This window comes from Cynocephalus volans, chromosome 1 (assembly GCF_027409185.1).
Source record: "Cynocephalus volans isolate mCynVol1 chromosome 1, mCynVol1.pri, whole genome shotgun sequence".
NCBI classification, from domain to species: domain Eukaryota; kingdom Metazoa; phylum Chordata; class Mammalia; order Dermoptera; family Cynocephalidae; genus Cynocephalus; species Cynocephalus volans.
Genome location: NC_084460.1, coordinates 66,057,600 through 66,075,414, shown reverse-complemented (window position 1 = coordinate 66,075,414; position 17,815 = coordinate 66,057,600). Strand labels below are relative to the sequence as shown.

The 17,815-nt window shown below is 41.3% G+C and overlaps 1 pseudogene; it reads right to left on the bottom strand.

The window, feature by feature from the left end:
- Nucleotides 1-830: 830 nt before the first annotated feature.
- On the bottom strand, nt 831-1,410 carry LOC134388816 (small ribosomal subunit protein eS10-like; annotated as a pseudogene).
- Nucleotides 1,411-17,815: the final 16,405 nt, after the last annotated feature.

Below are 17,815 nucleotides of genomic sequence, written 5' to 3'. Positions count from 1 at the left end.
ATAGCCAGTCTAACTGAGGTGACATGATATCTCAACGTGGTTTTAATTTTCATTTCCCTGATGACTAGTGATGTTGAGCATTTTTTCATGTACCTGTTGGCCATTTGTATGTCTTCTTTTGAAAAAAGTCTGTTCAGCTCCTTTGCCCATTTTTTGATTGGGTTATTTGTTTTTTTACTGTATAATGGCTTGAGTTCCTTGTATATTATGGATATTAATCCCTTGTTAGATGCATAGTTAGCAAAAATTTCTCCCACTCTGTAGGTTGTTTCCTTTGCTGTGCAGAAGCTTTTTAACTTGATACAGTCCCATTTGTTTATTTTTTCTTTTGTTGCCTGTCCTTTCAGGCTCATGCTCATAAAGTCTGTACGCAGACAAGTTCCTGAAGTGTTTCATATATCTTCCCTTACTAATTTTACAGTTTCAGTTCTTATACTTACGTCTTTAATCCATTTTGAATTGATTTTAATATACAGTGAGAGATGCATGCCTAGTTTCATTCTTTGGCATGTGGATATCCAATTTTCTCACCACCACTTATTGAAGAGGTAGTTTTTTCCCCAGTGTAGGTTTTTGTTGCCTTTGTCAAATATCAGATGGCCATGAGCCTGATGGGTGATTTCCGGGCTCTCCATTCTGCTCCACTGGTCAGAGTGTCTATTTTTATGCCAGTACCATGCTTTTTTGGTTACTATGGCTTTGCAGTATAATTTGAAGTCAGGTAGTGTTATGCCACCAGGTTTATTTTTTTACTCAAGATTTCTTTGGCTATTTTGGGTCTTTCATTGTTCCATTAGAGTGTTAAGTTTGTTTGTTTATTTGTTTGTTGGTTTGTTTTTAAGGTTTTCTGGCTACAAGTTTATTCCGCACAAAATAATCCCCTCCGATATTACTGAGGTGGCTGACCACGTCCACGACCAAATCCGCCTCTAAACTGGAATTCGGTTGCTGCCAGCCCCAGCCTCAGCTTTCTTGTCAGCACCAGGGGGCACAGCACTCCGTCTGTAAGTGTCTCTGTCGGCTTCCCCTCTTGTGAGTCTTGCAGGTTGCTCACCCTCCAGACCTTTGGGCCGAGGTCTGCCAGTCTCAGGACGGCTGCGGCGCAAGGTGGCAGGCACAATCTCAGGGGGCAGGTGGAGGTAATCACGGAGATACTGGATACCCTCGTTGGTAAGATACCAGTAGAAATGTCTCCAGGCAAACTGTTCCTTCACGTAGCCTCAAGACTTGAGAGACTGCATGGCCTTCATGACGTGAAGGTTGGGTACATTCTTGTCTGCCAGCTCTGGGTGCTTAGGCATATGGACATCTTTTTTGGCCACCATCACTCCCTCCTTTAAAAGAAGCTCATAAATGGCAATCTGGTTCTTCTTGGGCATCAACATCGTAGCAGCGGCAGGGTCCGGGGTCGAGGCTGGAAAGGCTGTTTTTGTTTTTTTGTTGGTTTTTTTTTTTTTTTTTTTTTCCATTTCTGTGAAGAATGTCATTGGTATTTTGATGGGGATTGCATTGAATCTATAGATCACTTTGGGTAGTATAGACATTTTCACAATGTTAATTCTTCCAACCCAAGACCATGGAATGTCTCCCCATCTTTTTGTGTCTTCTTTAATCTCTTTCATTAGTGGTTTGTAGTTCTCATTGTAGAGATTTTTCACCTCCTTGGTTAAATTGATTCCTAGGTTTGCTCGAGGTTTTTTTGTAGCTGTTGTAAATGGGCTTACTTTCTTGGTTTCTCATTCTGTTAGCTCATTATTGTAGAATATAAGTGCAACTTATTTGGGGGCATTTATTTTGTATCCTGCAATGTTACTGAAATTATTAACCAGCTCTAGGAGTTTTCTGATAGAGTCTTTAGGTTTTTCTATATATAGTATCATGTCATCTGAATATGGGGGCAGTTTAACTTCATTTATTCCAATCTGGATACCCTTTATTTCTTTCGCTTGCCTGATTGCTCTGTCTAGTACCTCCAGTACTATGTTAAATAGAAATGGTGAGAGTGGGCATCCTTGTCTTGTTCCTGTTCTTAAAGTCTTCAGTTTTTCCCCATTCAGAATTATACTGGCAGTGGGCTTGTCACAGATGGCTTATATTGTGTTGAGATACTTTCCTTCTATACCTAACTTGCTGAGAGTCTTTATCATGAAGGGATGTTGAATTTTGTCAAATGCCTTTTCAATGTCTATTGGTCATATAATTTTTGTCCTTGAGTTTGTTGATGTGATGTATCATGTTTATTGACTTTCTTATGTTGAACCGTCCTTGCATCCTGGAATGAATCCCACTTGATCATGGTGTATAATTTTTTTAATGTGTTGCTGTATTCTGATTGCTAATATTTTGCTGAGGATTTTTGCATCTATATTCATCGAGGATATTGGCATGTAATTTTCTTTTTTTCTTGTGTCTTTATCTGGTTTTGGTATCAGAGTTATGTTGGCCTCATAGAATGAGTTTGGGAGAGTGGCTTCAATTTTTTGGAATAGTTTGAGGAGAATTGATGTTAATTCCTCTTAATAGATTTAATAGAATTCAGCTGTTAAGCCATCTGGACCTGGGCTTTTTCTTTGTTGGAAGATTGATGATTATTGCTTCAATCTTGTTGCTTGTTATTGGTTTGCTCAGGTTGTCTGTCTCTTCTTGGTTCAGTCTGGGTAGTTTGTATGTGTCCAGAAACTTATCCATATCTTCCAGGTTTTCATATTTGTTGTCATACAGTTTTTTTATAATAGTCTCTAATGATTCTTCATATTTCTGTGGTATCAGTTGTAATGTCTCCTTTTCATATATGATTTTTGTTATTTGGGTCTTCCCTCTTCTTTATTTTGTTAACCTAGCTAACAGCTTGTCTATTTTATTTATCTTCTTGATAAACCAACTTTTTGTTTCTTTGATCTTTTGCATTGTTTGGGGGTCTCTATTTCATTTAGTTCTGCTCTGATATTAAGTATTTCTTTTTGTCTACTACATTTAGGATTGGATTGTTGTTGTTTATTAGAAGTCTTTCCATTCTTTTGATGTAAGCATTTATTGCAACAAATTTCCCTCTTAGTTCTGCTTTTACAGTATCCCACAGCGTTTGGTATGATGTATCTTTATTTTCATTAGTTTCAAGAAATTTTTTGATTTCCTGTTTAATTTCTTCTTGGACCCATAAGTCTTTCAGGAGCTTATTGTTTAGTTTCCATGTATTTGTATGATTTCCAAAGTTCTGCGTGTTATTAATTTCCAGTTTTAGTCCATTGTGGTCTGAAAAGATACTTGGAATGATTTCAATTTTTTAAAATTTCCTGAGACTAGGTTTGTGACCTAAAATGTGTTCTATCCCAGATGTTCCATGTACTGAGCAAAGGAAAGCATATTCTTTAGTGGCCGGGTGAAATGTTCTGTGTATATCTGCCAGGTCCAGTTGGTTGGAGGTGTAGTTTAAATCCTGTGTCTGTTGATTTGCTGCCTGGAAGATCTGTCCCATACTGAGAAAGAGATATTCAGGTCACCCACTATTAACGTATTAGGGCCTATTTCTTTCTTTCTTTCTTTCTTTCTTTCTTTCTTTCTTTCTTTCTTTCTTTCTTTCTTTCTTTCTTTCTTTCTTTCTTTAGGCCTAAGAATGTTTGCTTTATATATCTGGGTGCTTCAATATTGTGTGCATACATTTATGATTGTTATTCCTTCTAGCTGGATAGATCCTATTATCATTATATAGTGACCTTCTTTGTCTCTTTTTATGTTTTCTGGTTTAAAGTCTATTTTATCCAATGTAAGAATAACTACTCCTGCTCCCTTTTGGTTTCCATTTGTATGGTATATCTTTTTCCATCTCTTCATTTTTAGTCGGTTTGTGTCTCTACAGGTGAGGTGACTCTCTTGAAGACGGCATGTACTTGTACCAGCTTTTTAATACAATCACTTAGTCTATGTCTTTGAATGGGGAGTTTAATAAATTCACATTTAGGGTAATTATTGGCAGGTATTATTTAATTCCTGTCATTTAATTGCCTTTTGTTTATATGATTTAAATATCTTTTGATCATTACTTCCCCCTTTATTTCTCTTCTTCAATGCTAGTTGGAAATTTAAGGTGACATGATTTAGTTTCTTTCTCTTTCTCACTGGCATTTTTGTTTTAACGGCGGGTTTTGCTCTTTCTTGTGTATTCGTGATGGTTATCATGATTCAGATTCCAGATGAAAGACTCCCTTGAGAAATTCTTGCAGGGTTGGTTGCTTGGTGGTGAACTCCCCCGTTTTTTGTCTGGGAAATACACTATTTCTCCCTCATTTCTGAAGGAGATCCTTGTTGGGTAAAGAATTCTTGGCTGGCAATTTTTTCTTTTAGTATTTTGAATATATCATTTCACTCTCTTCTGGCCTGTAGGGTTTCAGCTGAGAAATCTGCTGTTAGTCTGATGGGGGTTCCTTTACAGGTGACTTGATGCTTTTCTCTTGCTACTTTTACAATTCTCTCTTTGTCTTTAAGCTTTGCAAATTTGACTACAATATCTCTTGGGGAGGATCTTTATGGATTGAATCTTTTAGAGGAAATTTGAGCTTCCTGGATCTGAAGGTCTGCATCTCTCCTTACACCTGGGAAGTTTTCTCTTAGTATTTCTTTGAATAGGTTTTCAATATCTTTTCCTTTCTCCTCCCCTTCTGGAATACCCACAATTCAGATGTTAGAGCACTTGAGGTTGTCTGCTTTCTATCTTAGATTTTCTTCATTATTTTTAATTCTTTTTTCCTTTTTTTTTTTTTTTTTTTTTTTTTTGTCTTCCTGGGTTATTTGAAAAGACCATCTTCAGGATCTGAAATTATTTCTTCTGCTTGCTCTAGCCTACTGCTCAAGCTCTCTGTTGTGTTTTTTATTTCATTGAGTGAATCTTTCAGTTCTAGGAGGTCTGCTACACTCTTTTTTAAGGTATTAATCTATTTGTAGATTTCTCCTTCATATTCTGGATACATTTTCTTGTTTCTTTGTGATCTCTAATTGAGTTTTCTTTTATCTCTTCAAGTTTTCTTTAGATCATTGCTCAGAATTCCTTTTCAGATATTTCAAGGATTCCCTGTTCTGTCGGGTCTGAAATTTGAGTATTACTGTTTTCCTTCAATGGTGTCATATCTTCTTGTTTGTTTGTAGTTCTAGTATTTTTTTGTTGATGTTTAGTCATCTGGTAGAAGACTTGCTTCTCATATATCTCTGGTGTTGGCTATGAGGATAAAGATTTCTTCCTCTATTTGCAGGCTCTACTAGTGACTTTTCTAATATCAACATAGTTGAGTGAGCGGCAGGTTGCCTGTAGAGTGGCGCTGGCTGCTACTGTGGTGGTGAACTGTCCTTGCAGTGACAGTAAGCGTGGCAGTGGCTATATTACACCACCTTGGCTCCTGTTCCAGAATCTGTGGCAGTAGACTGAGCCCATGGTGCCACATGGGTCTCAACTCACCTCAGCAGCTGCTGCGGCTGTGGGTGCTTTCCTCCAGGCCATAGACTGAGCTCTAGTGCCATACAGGTCTGCTCCTGCTCAGCCTGTGGATGCTTCACTCTGGGGCCTAATACTGAGTGCCAGTGCCACATGGGTCTTCACTATATAAGTTTTTTATAAAGCATAATTTAGGGCAAAAGCTATCAATGCATTGCCTGCAAAATATGTAGAAATGCAAGAGATCCATAAAGAATCATGTCCCAGAAATCATGATAATTCAAAATTCAGTTGGAATGCCTAATAATAAAAATATTGATTGATTGATTGCCTCCTAAGAGCCAGGCAATATGACAAAACCTTTAAATAATTAAGTCATTTGCTCATTTTAATGACATTGTGGGGTAGGAACTATTATAATCGCCTTGTTCCGGGTGATAAATATGAGGCTTAAAAAAGTAAAATAACCTGCCCAGGATAAAGCAACAGAGGGCCAAACCAAGATGTGCACATGCGTCAGTTTGCCTCCAAAGCCCATAAGCTAGCATATCTAGACAAAAGCAACACACAGGTGAAAATGGTGCTTTGAATATAACAGGTGCTCATTAAATGCCTACTGTGTGAAAACATTTGCTCTCTAGTTTGGGAGTGAATCAAGTGGATAGAGAAAGATCAATTCAAGCTGACATTATTAAATGTGCTATTTGTAGAGAAAGTAGCAGACACGGATAAAGAAATAATTTTGTGGAGATAAATAACAGTGACCCCTCATCTAAAAACCTCTAGATACATATTTTAAGCTGTTATAATTTATATTAAGTATTATTAAAGGGATCAATTCAAAGTCCATTACCTTTTCTATTACTAACTAGTCTTTGAAATGTGATCTTACAATGCAATACATGGTGCACACAAAAATGAAACAACTGATATGCATGCAATCACAACCTTCCTCCTCTGGGCATTCATTTACTCATTTATTTATTTATTCATTCATTTGATATTTAGAGAGGACCCACAATATATCAGGTACTAGGAGTTTTTATGCATCAGTTAATAAAACAGACAAAAATTCTTTCTCTCCTGGAACTTATATTTAAGTGAAAGAGAAAAGAAGAAAATAATTAATTAGTAAGTAGATTATATAACATGTTACAAGATAATGTGGGCTATAAAAAAAAATCGAGTGGAGTAACACAGCAAGACTTCCTTGGAAAGGTCACCTGGAGTCTGATTCAAGCAAGAGCAGTGTGGCAATCTGCCCAGGTAGGGAAACAGCCCATGCAATGGCCCTGAAGGGGAAGGATGTCTGTCGTGTTCAAGGACAGGCCAGGGCCAGAGTGGATGAAATGGCACCAGCTAAGAGAAGAGTAGCAGATGAGCTCAAAAATGCAATGGTGCACAAGGTGAAGGAGCAGATCAGGAAAGCGCTGTTGGCCCTCGCAAGCACTTTGGCTTTTATCCTGAGAGAACTGGAGGTCTTTGGAGGGTGGTGAGTGGCATGATCTTTTCAACCTGTTCAAGGAATCTCTTGGAGACCCCTAAGGGGTGCTGTTGGAATACTGAATCATGGGTGAATCCACCTCCTCCCTGGGCATCATGCACTTATGTGACCACCAAGGTTTCTAACATTTTTATGTGTAACTAAGCATCTTCAAGACAAAGCCTCTCTTCCCAGTATCTCTGCTCAAGCATTTTTTTATTCCTAAATATACTAGGACAAGAATTTGGTGGACAATTGTGAGATAGCACACTACCCCTTTCAGGGAGGACAGAGGTTTAATTTATTGGTATTCTGTAATCATGTTCCAGTAGACCCTGCAGGCACTTCTTAGATGTGATTAGCTTGAATCCGCACAAATACCCGAGAAGAAGATAAAGTGACTATATTTACAGAGAAAGAAACTGTTTCCACAAAGAAGAAAAGTAATTTTCCCAAAGGTTAGAGAGCAATGACCCCATGCTAGAGATGTGGGTGTTGAAGAGCCCTGGGTCTTTTCTTAAACCTCATAGAATGGTGGAATGTGGGCCCTGGCCTGGAATTTCTGCCCTGTAAGTCCTCTCTCACCACCCCCAGGATCTAGTTTCTGACTCGGAGCCAAAGTACATGGCATTGCCGGTGATGCAGAAAGAGAGGCAACAGACCCAACCAGGGTGGGGAAGCCATGCTACAGAATGTCTGAGAAGATGACATGCATCAGCTGCTGAGATACCCAGTATGCCCAAATTCCTTCACCCAGACAAGTGCATTTTATTCCAAATATTGGAATTTTTTTTCTTGAGCCTTAAAAATGTGGCAAAATTAGAATTCATAAGGATAAGGGAAGGTGTAATAAAGCAAAGAAAAGTGAATGATAAAAATGAAGGGGAATTTTCAGAGGGAATGAGCTAAATAACTGATTAAAGTGAGATTTACCAACCCCAGTAAAGAAAGAAATAAGCTGAGTAATAGAGAGTTGTTAGGGGAGAGTTTCAAGATGGCGGCGGCTGCGGCGGCTGGCGCGGAGTAGCTGAGGTGGAAAAGGTGGCCACTGGGCCTCAGGCAGCCGGGAAACTTGTGGACCTTCCTCTGGCCATCTCTTAAGGGAGGACTGCTGCTGCTGGCCGGTCGTGGGGGCTCAACGCCACTTTGCCCCCGGCAGGAGAGGCTGCCTCATTTACAGGCAACAGCTTTGAAGTGTGGAGCAGGAAAAGAACTGATTCTTAGCTGCAAAAGCGAGTCTTGAAACAGGGAACACAGCGCCAGGGCTGCTGTGGATGCAGCCAGGATCCCGGAGGCTGGGGCCGCACTGAAGGCGGCCAGCTGCCCTATTCAGGATTCGAGGTTTCAGGCCGGCATTAAAGAAGATTCCTGGGAGCGCCCGAGCGGCGCCGCGACTGAACAGCCCGAGGCGGCAGCGCCGAGAACACGGAAGGCAACAAACCAGAGACAGAGCGAGCGCCCAACCTGGCACAGCACTGTGAGTGATCCCTGGCACAGCTCTGTTCGGGGGGTGAATGCCCACGCGGCTTCCGCCTGCACCACCAGGCCACTCACTACCCCGGTGCTGCCTCCATTTTCCCAGGTGCGGGCAGCTCCGCCCTGCTCGGCCATCACTGAGCCCATTTGCTTGGCCTGGCGCGGGGCTTTCCGGGCCCTGCGGGCCGACCTCCTCTCCCACTCCCTCCGCGGTTCTCTGGCAGGACTGGGGGTGTGGGGCGTCCCGACCAGTTTTGGGAGGGCTAGGAAGTACGGGCGGGCCGACTGTCACTCCACCACACCCTGGACTCCGGCCCCGGTAAACTTCCTGTTAGTGGGAGGCAGATACCATCTCTGCGACCACCAGTTTGGAAAAAAGCCTAACGAATTTCTGGTTGGGAATAGTGCGGTAGGAGAGTTCCCAGGTCCGCTTGAACCTGCCGGAGAGCAGGCTGCAGGCGGGCACTAGACTCGGTTTATACCGGGGGGATACAAAGGTGAACAAGACCCGAGAAAGATCTACACAGTGCTACAAAGGCACCCAGAGAGACCGGTCGTCTGTGCCTAGCAGAAACCTGGTAGACTTCCTGGGCGAGGCGGTGCTGAGCAGGGTCTTGAAGGCCCAGCTGATAGACGAGGGGTGCAGAAGACACGCCCCAGCCCAGCACAGTGTTCACAGAGGGGGGAGACGTGCGGCCAGGGAGGCGGAGTCTCGACAGAAACCACACACCCGGTGGGGTCGCCACTGCACGATCTAACAGCCTGGGCCAGAGCACACGGAAAGGGGAGAAGTCCTGTACAGAAAGTGAAAGCTCAACAGAGATCACACACCCTGTGGTACGTGATCCACCAGCCCAGCAGAGTACAAGCTGACCAGAAAGGTGGATCCCCGGAGAAGCCCAAGACCCGAGGCAACCACACACACAAGACACTAGAGGCCAACTGAGCAGTCACAGCGGGAGCCATACCAAATTGGCAACCACAGCAACATCCTAGTTAGTCATTAGTCTTAAACCGGTGGACTGTGAAACCCCCTGCCACAATGAATAAACACCAAAAAAAAGACACCAGAAATACAAAAAATCAAGAAAGTACACCACCAAAAGTTAATAAATCTCATACTCTAGATCCTATAGAACAAGAAGCCCTTGAAATAACTGACAAGGAATTTCGAGTGATAATTCTAAGGAAACTGAATGAGATACAAGAAAACTCAGCTAGACATCATGATGAAATGAGGAAAAGTATACAGGATCTGAAAGAGGAAATATACAAGGAAATCAATGTCCTGAAAAAAAATGTAGCAGAACTTGCTGAACTGAAGAAGTTATTCAGCGAAATAAAAAACACAACGGAGAGTTTAACCAGCAGGCTTGTGGAAGTTGAAGAGAGAACCTCTGAACTTGAAGATGGGCTGTTTGAAATAACACAAGCAGACAAAAAGAAAGAAAAAAGAATCAAGGACATGGAAGAAAATCTGAGAGAGATATCAGACAACCTCAAGCGCTCAAATATCCGAGTCATGGGTATTCCAGAAGGGGAAGAAAATGGAGATTCCATTGAAAACATATTCAAAAAAATAGTGGCAGAAAACTTCCCAGGTATAGGAAAAATCACAGATCTTCAGATCCAGGAAGCTCAACGATCTCCAAACGTATTCAACCCAAAAAGGCCTTCTCCAAGACATGTCATAGTCAAATTGGCAAAACTCAGAGACAAAGAGAGAATCTTAAAAGCTGCAAGAGAGAAGCGTCAAATCACCTATAAGGGAGCCCCAATCAGGTTAACATCAGACTTTTCATCACAAACCCTAAAAGCTAGAAAGGAATGGGATGATATTTTCAAAATACTAAAAGACAAAGATTGCCAGCCAAGAATACTCTACCCTGCAAGGCTATCCTTCCGAAATGAGGGGCAAATAGTATATTTCTCAGACAAACAAAAACTGCGGGAGTTCACTACCACAAGACCACCCTTACAAGAAATCCTCAAGGGAGTACTGGGTTTGGTTCCTGAAAAATAACTACCACTGCCATAAAAACCTAAGAAAAATCTAAACCCGCTAGTACAATAAAAATGGCATTCATGAAGAGAAAACAAGCTAACAAAAACACTATCTACAACCTAAGGAACCAACAAACAAAGAAACCAAACAGTAAATCAGAAAGCAAGGAACAAAAGACACCTAAGACAACCAAACAACCAATAAAATGCTAGGAATAAATCAACACCTTTCAATAACAACTCTTAATGTTAAAGGCTTAAATTCCCCAATTAAAAGACACAGACTGGCTGACTGGATCAAAAAACAGGACCCAACTATATGCTGCCTACAAGAGACCCACCTCACCCATAAAGATTCACACAGACTAAGAGTGAAAGGATGGAAAAAGATTTACCATGCAAACAGAAAAGAAAAACGAGCTGGAGTGGCTATTCTTATATCTGACAAAATAGACTTTAAACTAAAAACCATAAAAAGAGACAATGAGGGACACTACTTAATGATAAAAGGACTGATCCATCAAGAAGACATAACAATCATAAATATGTACGCACCCAATGTTGGAGCAGCCAGATTTATAAAACAAACTCTATTAGACCTAAAGAAGGAAATAGACACTAATACCATAATAGCAGGGGACCTGAACACTCCACTGTCAATATTAGACAGATCATCTAGGCAAAGAATCAGTAGAGAAACACAAGATCTAAACAAGACTCTAGACCAATTGGAATTGGCAGATATCTACAGAACATTCCACCCAACAACCTCAGAATATTCATTCTTCTCATCAGCACATGGGTCATTCTCCAGGATAGATCACATATTAGGTCACAAATCAAGTCTCAGTAAATTCAAAAAAATTGGAATTATCCCATGTATCTTCTCAGACCACAATGGATTAAAACTAGAAATTAATAACAAACAAAACTCTGGAAACTATACAAACACATGGAAATTAAACAGCATTCTACTTAATGACATATGGGTCCAAGAAGAAATCAAGCAGGAAATCAAAAAGTTTATTGAAACTAATGAAAACAATGATACATCATACCAAAACCTGTGGGATACTGCAAAAGCAGTATTGAGGGGAAAATTTATTGCATTAAATGCTCACTTCAGAAGAATGGAAAGATGGCAAGTGAACAACCTAACACTTCACCTTAAAGAACTAGAAAAACAAGAACAATCCAATCCTAAAGTTAGCAGACGGAAAGAAATCATTAAGATCAGAGCAGAACTGAATGAAATTGAAAACCAAAAAACAATTCAAAAGATCAACGAATCAAAAAGTTGGTTTTTTGAAAAGATAAATAAAATTGACAAACCATTAGCATGGCTAACAAAAAAAAGAAGAGAGAAGACTCAAATAACAAAAATTAGAAATGAAAAAGGCGATATTACAACTGATTCATCTGAAATACAAGGAATCATTCGAGACTACTATAAACAACTGTACGCCAACAAATTTGAAAATCTGGAGGAAATGGATAAATTTCTGGACACACACAAGCTCCCAAAACTGAACCGTGAAGACGTAGAAAATCTGAACAGACCAATAACAATAAAGGAGATTGAAGCTGTTATCAGAAGGCTCCCAACAAAGAAAAGCCCAGGACCAGATGGATTCACAGCAGAATTTTACCAAACATTCAAAGAGGAATTGACACCGATTCTTTACAAACTATTCCAAAAGATTGAAACGGACGCAAATCTCCCAAACTCATTCTATGAAGCAAACATCATCCTGATACCAAAACCAGGTAAAGATATAACCAAAAAAGAAAACTACAGGCCGATATCCTTGATGAATATAGATGCAAAAATCCTCACTAAAATACTAGCAAACAGAATACAGCAACACATACGAAAAATTATTCATCACGATCAAGTGGGATTCATCCCAGGGATGCAAGGTTGGTTCAACATACGCAAATCAATAAATGTGATACACCATATTAATAAACTCAAACACAAGGACCATATGATCATCTCTATAGATGCTGAAAAAGCATTTGATAAAGTTCAGCACTCATTCATGACAAAGACCCTCAATAAGTTAGGTATAGAGGGAAAGTATCTCAACATAATTAAAGCCATATATGCCAAACCCACTGCCAATATCATCCTGAATGGGGAAAAGCTGAAAGCTTTTCCTTTAAGAACAGGCACTAGACAAGGATGCCCACTCTCACCACTCCTATTCAACATAGTGTTGGAAGTACTAGCCAGAGCAATCAGAGAAGAGAAGGAAATAAAGGGCATCCAGATTGGAAAAGATGAAGTCAAACTGTCCCTGTTTGCAGATGACATGATCCTATATATCGAACAGCCTAAAACCTCTACAAAAAAACTGTTGGAATTGATAAATGATTTCAGCACAGTAGCAGGATACAAAATCAACACACAAAAATCAGTAGCATTTATTTTCTCCAATAGTGAACATGCAGAAGGAGAAATCAAGAAAGCCTGCCCATTTACAATAGCCACCAAAAAAATAAAATACTTAGGAATTGAGTTAACCAAGGAGGTGAAAAATCTCTATAATGAGAACTACAAACCACTGCTGAGAGAAATTAGAGAGGATACAAGAAGATGGAAAGATATTCCATGCTCTTGGATTGGAAGAATCAACATAGTGAAAATGTCCATACTACCCAAAGTGATATACAAATTCAATGCAATCCCCATCAAAATTCCAAAGACATTTTTCTCAGAAATGGAAAAAACTATTCAGACATTTATATGGAACAATAAAAGACCACGAATAGCCAAAGCAATGCTCAGCAAAAAAAATAAAGCTGGAGGCATAACACTACCTGACTTTAAGCTATACTACAAAGCTATAATAACCAAAACAGTATGGTACTGGCATAAAAACAGACACACTGACCAATGGAATAGAATAGAGAATCCAGAAATCAACCCACACACTTACTGCCATCTGATCTTTGACAAAGGCACCAAACCTATTCACTGGGGAAGGGACTGCCTCTTCAGCAAGTGGTGCTGGGATAACTGGATATCGATATGCAGGAGAATGAAACTAGATCCATACCTCTCACCGTATACTAAAATCAACTCAAAATGGATTAAGGATTTAAATATACACCCTGAGACAATAAAACTTCTTAAAGAAAACATAGGGGAAACACTTCAGGAAATAGGACTGGGCACAGACTTCATGAATACGACCCCAAAAGCACGGGCAACCAAAGGAAAAATAAACAAATGGGATTATATCAAACTAAAAAGCTTCTGCACAGCAAAAGAAACAATTAAAAGAGTTAAAAGACAACCAACAGAGTGGGAGAAAATATTTGCAAAATATACATCTGACAAAGGATTAATATCCAGAATATATAAGGAACTCAAACAACTTTACAAGAAGAAAACAAGCAACCCAATTAAAAAATGGGCAAAAGAGCTAAGTAGGCATTTCTCTAAGGAAGATATCCAAATGGCCAACAGACATATGAAAAAATGCTCAACATCACTCAGCATCCGGGAAATGCAAATCAAAACCACATTGAGATACCATCTAACCCCAGTTAGGATGGCTAAAATCCAAAAGACTATGAACGATAAATGCTGGCGAGGCTGCGGAGAAAAAGGAACTCTCATACATTGTTGGTGGGACTGCAAAATGGTGCAGCCTCTATGGAAAATGGTATGGAGGTTCCTTAAACAATTGCAAATAGATCTACCATACGACCCAGCCATCCCACTGTTGGGAATATACCCAGAGGAATGGAAATCATCAAGTCGAAGGTATACCTGTTCCCCAATGTTCATCGCAGCACTCTTTACAATAGCCAAGAGCTGGAACCAGCCCAAATGCCCATCATCAGATGAGTGGATACGGAAAATGTGGTACATCTACACAATGGAATACTACTCAGCTATAAAAACGAATGAAATACTGCCATTTGCAACAACATGGATGGACCTTGAGAGAATTATATTAAGTGAAACAAGTCAGGCACAGAAAGAGAAATACCACATGTTCTCACTTATTGGAGGGAGCTAAAAATTAATATATAAATTCACACACACACATACACACATACACACACAAACCGGGGGGCGGGGAGGAAGAAGATATAACAACCACAATTATTTGAAGTTGATACAACAAACAAACAGAAAGGACATTGTTGGGGGGGAGGGGGGGAGGGGGGAGGGAGGGAGGTTTTGGTGATGGGGAGCCGTAATCAGCTACAATGTATATCGACAAAATAAAATTTAAAAAAAAAAAAAAAAAAAAAAAAAAAAAAAAAAAAAAAAAAAAAAAGAGAGTTGTTAAAGTGGCTTTGTAGCAATGCAAGGATCTCGGAGAATAAATTGGAAGATGAGAAAGTATATGCATGAATATTCAAGTAGAGTATTATGGCCACTTTGAAACTTCGGGGGAAGATAATATTAAAAGGAAAGCATTAATACAAGTGATATAAATTGGTCTTATAAGGGCAAAGAATAGGAACATCCCAAGATACTTGAGACAGAGGGCATTTCAGAAATGAGCCGTGTGATCAATCCTGATGATTCTTCCCCAGAGGATTTTGATGCAGGGAAGAGCCTGGAAGAATCAGATCAAAGCATAGCATTTCAGAAAGAATATGTCGGTTATGGCCAGGGGGCTGGTCAAGGCTTTTCAGAACTCACCAGAGACTAGGACTCAAGAGATATGGAAGTCTGGCTAGGGACAAAAGAGGCCAACAGATTGTACAGTGCATTTACATACAGAGGAGAAACAAATCCCTTCCCCATGATCCTGCTTCATTACCCCAGCGATCACCCAATGGGAAGGAAAACCAGCTTCACCCAGTGAATTTTGCCATGCAGCAGCTAAAGGTGTCTCCAGCATTCAGTAGTCCCCCTCTGCTCTGACTCCGTGACATGACACCCAGAGGATACCTTGACTACTTATAAGCCTTTTCATTTCCAAGAAAATCCATGGGTTTAACCACATTAATATCCTGAAACTCCAAAAATGATTAGAAGCAGAACATACAGGAGGAAGGTTTCTCTTTGAAAAACAGTGGAGGGAAGTTCTTAATGCAAATTACAGTGTTGAACTAATTTGCTTGTCTGTCAAAATATTTAGATGTGTCCCTGTCACATAAAAATGGATAGTATATAATTCCCTTTCAGAAGTTTCTGGGTTAGAGATGGAGCTACACAGCATGGGCCATTGCTTGTGATTCACAGCTTTAAAAAGATTTGTGATGAAAAAATGACATCCATATGGAATTACCACAGGAATGCCACAGTCTAAACCACCCACCACCCACTCACAGGATAGGGAAGCCAACAATCCCCTTGTTCATTTAATCCCCTTCACCACCTCCTCTCTTCAGTATCACTAAGAGCTCGGCAATTCTCTTCTACAGGTTTCTACTTGTAGTTTCATTTGACTGTGTCCTCTCAACTATGGTTCAATAATTCCAATGGTTTTGCAACTTTCTAATTTCCTTAACTATTCATTCTTTCACTTTTCAACTTCATTATTCATTCTTTTTTTTTTTTAAAGAAAATGAAATTTTATTAATCTTATTTTTTACATTCTAGGATGTCATTGCAGAGCAGTTACAGGGGTGGGGAGAGGGGAAAGGGGAAGGAAATGGGATAGAAGAAAGAGGGAGGAGGAGGGGCAGGATTAAATCCTGTGGCACCCCCCTAATTCCCATAGGGGAGACTGGGGGGCTTCTAGCAGTGGCTCGGTCATTGCTAGGCTGGTTGCACTTGTCAGGGGTATGTAGCTGAGGCCCTAGGCCCCCAATACCCCTGCTTAGGAGAGCCCAGGGCACTTCCTGTGGTGGCTTGGTGGTCATCACTGGGCTGGTTGCATGTATCAGGGGGTGTGTCCAAGTCCCTCGGCCCCCCATCATCCCAGGTTGGGAGAGACAGGGATGCTTCCTGAGGCAGCTCTGTGGTCACCATTGGGCTGGTTGAGGGTGTTGGGGGGCATGGATGAGGCCCTCGGCACCCCCCTTGCCCCTGCCCCCAGCTCAGAAGATCCCAGGGCCCTTCCTGAGGCAGCTAGGTGTTCACCGCTGGGCTGGCTGTGTGTGTCAGGGCGGGGGGGGGCGGCGTGGCCAAGGCCCTTGGCCACCCATCACCCTGGGTTGGGAGAGCATGAGGTGCTTCCTGTGGTGGCTATGTGGTCGCTGCTGGGCTGGCTGCAGTGTTGGGGGGTTGTGACCAAGGCCTGAGGCCCCCACCACTCCAGCTGGGAGAGCCCAGGGCACTTCCTGCAGTGGCTCGGTGGTCACTGCTGGGCTAGCTGTGCATATCAAGGGGGTGTGGCTGAAGCTTTCATTCCCCACCCTTGGGATTTGTTGCAGGTGTCAGGGGCCACTGCTGAGGCCCCCAGTCTTCCCCCCTTTCTGGCTTGGAATCCCAGAGGACTTCTGGTCCTTCTACATGTTATAGGTGCTCTTTGGTAAAATGAGACCTTTGCTAGTTTACATGAAACTTTTTCTGGTTGCTGGTACTTTGTTTTTTCTTTCAGTTCTGTGTTGGATTATTTGCTGTTCCCACCATTTAAACTCGGTGCTGGAACAAATTTTTTGTCCTTTGTTTACTTCTAAAATGGGGGAAATTCCTATGGGATGAGTACTTGAGCTGTGTGGTTGAGCTAGATTACTACTTTGCTGCTAATTCCCTAGGGAAGGATTTTTGGGCAGCTCAGGTTTTAATGGTTGACTTTATAGGTACATCCGGCTCTTAGATCCAAAACTCTGGTCTGGGCCTGAGTCTTTTCATCAAACTGCACCCCATGCAATTCTATGTTCCTGATCAGTCTTCTCTGAGTGGTCCTTCATTGATAGGGGTGCGGATCAGCTGTTCTTGCTGTGCTTCAGTGTTCTCCCAGTGGGCCCATCTCCCCCACCATGCGTGCTGCAAACACTTCCCTTGGGACGGGCCCTGCTCCTGTCCCTTGTGATGACTCACTGGCCTCTGAGTGGCTCCTTTTCTTCAGTTGTTGTGGCTTCTTGCTCCTATACGTGTCCACGGGAACCCTATTAGTGGTCTTGCTGGCCTGGGGGTCACCATGCCCTCTTCTCCCCTGCCGCCTTCAAGCAACTTCATCTCGGGGGCACAGCTGTGGCTTTTGTCAGCTCTTGCTCTATGCACTCAGCAGCTCCAGCCTGGATGTGGATAGGGCTCGAAACGGTTGGAGAAGTTTTTTCTTTCTCTCATCTTTACTTCTGCTGCCTTCATGCACTCTGTAGGTCTTTCCTCCTCTTCCCCTGAACTCTAGCAGCCCCAGTTTGACTATCATTGCTTTTTTATAGTTGTACATAGGTTGATTTGTAGGAGAGAGTGACCCTGGTGACCATCCATTCCCCCATTTTGACCGATGTCCCATTATCCATTCTTTTTATATGTACCTCTCATAGCATCAAGTGTGGTATACTGA